The sequence below is a fragment of the Moschus berezovskii genome, chromosome 25 (genome assembly GCF_049115385.1).
Source record: "Moschus berezovskii isolate FMDL1 chromosome 25, NW_MosBer_1.0, whole genome shotgun sequence".
In the NCBI taxonomy this organism is placed as follows: domain Eukaryota; kingdom Metazoa; phylum Chordata; class Mammalia; order Artiodactyla; family Moschidae; genus Moschus; species Moschus berezovskii.
In genome coordinates this window covers 11,648,972-11,652,416 of record NC_142484.1, presented here as the reverse complement: position 1 = coordinate 11,652,416, position 3,445 = coordinate 11,648,972, and positions in this window count along the sequence as shown.

Below are 3,445 nucleotides of genomic sequence, written 5' to 3'. Positions count from 1 at the left end.
TTTCATGCAGGAGAGAGAGCTTTGACTGAGTTTGTTCTCTAGATTTTACTGAGGGATGTAAAAGGGATCTGGAGTGGGCTGAGTCTGCAAAAACCAAGTGACCAGCTGCTGGAGGAAGAGGCTTTTGGTAGACATTCTGCATTAGGTGGAAAACGAATCCAAGAAAAGTGTCCCTTCTGGAGTGTACATGCCAATGTATCACATGGTTTCAGCAGATCACTTCAATGTTGTTTTGGGGCAAGCAAGAAATGTATGATGGGTGGTTTGCTTTTGTCAATTCCTGTGGGTATTTAGATGACTAAATGTCTGCTTACTTCATTGCATGGTTGGAATCATGCTTGGAAAAGAAAACTAGATCAGGTCCACACATATTTCGCCATTAAATAGCAAGCATTGGAAGGTGTGTAAGGCAACTGTAGGTAATTTAAACATGAGGGGCCATTGGGGACAGTTTCATTTAACAGGCTGAGATTGGACTGTACAGGTTGCCATAGCTGTTTCTATGACAAGTAGCCATAACAGCTACTTGTTGCTATGCTGGAGAGGTGGGAAACCAAAAAAGTCCAAAGCCTTACATCTCTCCTTGCAGCGTGATTTCAGGTGAGAAGTAGTTGTCAAGGAAAGGCTGACCGGTAAGGCTGGGAAGGGAGTAACTTGAGCCAGTAATCATTAGCTCTGGTTGGAGCCCAGAAAACAGAAGTATCAGCTCAGTCAGAGTTCTGTGGCATGGTTCAGAGATGGATGTCCTTTGGCTTGAATCAATATTTAACCTTGGGAATGGCAGCCATAGCCTCTAAACAGAAGATTTCTTTCTAACCAGGTGGCAGAATAATTCATATTTGTTCCAGACTCAGGAATCCAGGAAGCCCTTTCAGGGCCACTTGTCCCTAGCAGGCACACATGCAATCTAGAAGGTGAAATTATCATCATGGTGCCCATTTTCCAGATGAGGAAACTGAAGTTGAGGGACTTGATCAAGGTCACACAGCTAAGCACATGAAAAACCAAGCCCAAACCCAGGGCAACAGTCCTCAAATTGTGTGTTTTTGCTCCACACCCACTGGGAGTGGTGGGTGGTGATCTGGCACCAATGCTTAGGCAGATGCAAGCAGTTCAGTTCAGTTCAGTCGCTCAGTCGTGACTGACTCTCCGCGACCCCATGAATCACAGCACTCCAGGCCTCCCTGTCCATCACCAACTCCCTGAGTTCACTCAAACTCATGTCCACAGAGTCGGTGATGCCATCCAGCCATCTCATTCTCTGTCGTCCCCTTCTCCTCCCGCCCCCAACCTTTCCCAGCAACAGAGTCTTTTCCATTGAGTCAACTCGTCGCATGAGGTGGCCAAAATATTGCAGTTTCAGCTTTAGCATCAGTCCTTCCAATGAACACCCAGGATTGATCTCCTTTAGAATGGACTGGTTGGATCTCCTTGCAGTCCAAGGGACTCTCAAGAGTCTTCTCCAGCACCACAGTTCAAAAGCATCAATTCTTCAGTGATCAGCTTTCTTCACAGTCCAACTCTCACATCCATACATGACCACGGGAAAAACCGTAGCCTTAACTAGATGGACCTTTGTTGGCAAAGTAATGTCTCTGCTTTTGAATATACTATCAAGTTGGTCATAACTTTCCTTCCAAGGAGTAAGCGTCTTTTAATTTCCTGGCTGCAATCAGCTGCAGTGATTTTGGAGCCCAAAAAATAAAGTCTGACACTGTTTCCACTCTTTTTCCATCTATTTCCCATGAAATGATGGGACCAAATGCCATGATCTTTGTTTTCTGAATGTTGAGTTTCAAGCTAACCTTTTCACTCTCCTCTTTCACTTTCATCAAGAGGCTTTTGAGTTCCTCTTCCCTTTCTGCCATAGTAGTCAGGCTTAAATTGAAGAAAGTAAGGAAAACCACTAGAACATGCTGCTATGACATAAGTCAAATCCCTCATGATTTTATAGTGGAGATGAAAATTAGATTCAAGGGATTAGGTCTAGTGGCCTGAAGAACTATGACTGGAGGTTTCTAACATTGTACAGGAGGTGGTCACCAAAACCATCCCCAAGAAAAACAAATGTGAGAAGGTAAAGCAGTTGCCTGAGGAGGCCTTAAACACAGCTAAGAAAATAAAAGAAGTGAAAGGCAAAGGAGAAAGGGAAAGATATACCCAATGGAATGCAGACTTGCAGAGAATAGCAAGGAGAGATAAGAAAGTCTTCATAAGTGAACAGTGCAAGAATTAGAGGAAAACAATAGAACAGTAAAGAGTATAGATCACCTCAAGAAAAGTGGAGATACCAGAGGAACACTTCAAGCAAGGATAGGCACAATAAAAGACAGAAAAGTCAAAGACCTAACAGAACAGATGAGATTTAGAAGAGGTAGCAAGAATGCACTGGAGAAGGCAATGGCAACCCATTCCAGTACTCTTGCCTGGAAAATCTCAGGGGCAGAGGAGCCTGGTAGGCTGCAGTCCATGGGGTCGTGAAGAGTCAGACGACCGAGCGACATCAGTTTTACTTTTCACTTTCATGCTTTGGGGAAGGAAATGACAACCCACTCCAGTGTCCTTGCCTGGAGAATCCCAGGGACGGGGCAGCATGGTGAGTTGCCGCCTATAGGGTCGCACAGAGTCAGACAAGACTCAAGTGACCTAGTAGCAGCAGCAGGAGTGCACAGAGAATAGTACAAAAACGGTCATAATGACCGGGATAGGGATGATGCTTGGGTCACTCATATAAAGCCAGATATACTGGAGTATGAACTCAAGTGGGCCTTAGGAAGCATCACTACAAACGATGCTAGGAAAGGTGATGGAATTCCAGCTCAGCTGTTTTAAAAATCCTAAAGAATGAGGCTGTATAAGTGCTGCATTCAATATATCCGCACATTTGGAATATTCAGCTGTGGCCACAGTGCTGGAAAAGGTGAGTTTTCATTCCAATCCAAAAGAAAGGCAATTCCAAAGAATGTTCAAACTATCAGGTTATTGCACTCATCTCACTTGCGAGCATGGTAATGCTCAAAATCCTTCAAGCTAAGCTTCAACACTACATGAACTGAGAACTTCCAGATGTACAAACTGGTTTGAGGAAGCAGAGATCAAATTGCCAACATCCATTGGATCACAGAGAAAGCAAGGGAATCCCAGAAAACATTACCATCTGCTTCACTGACTATGCTAAACCCTTTCACTGTGTGGACCACAACAAACTGTGGAAAATTCTTAAGGAAATGGGGGTACTAGATCACCTCACCTGTCTCTTGAAAAGTCTGTATGTAGGTCACAAAGCAGCAGTTAGAATCAGACAAGGAACAACTGAAAGATTTAAAACTGTGAAAGAAGCGTGACAAGGTGTACATTCTCACTCTGGCTATTTAACTTCTATATAGGATACATCATTCAATATGCCGGACTGCATAATTCCCAAGATGGAATAAAGATTGCTGGG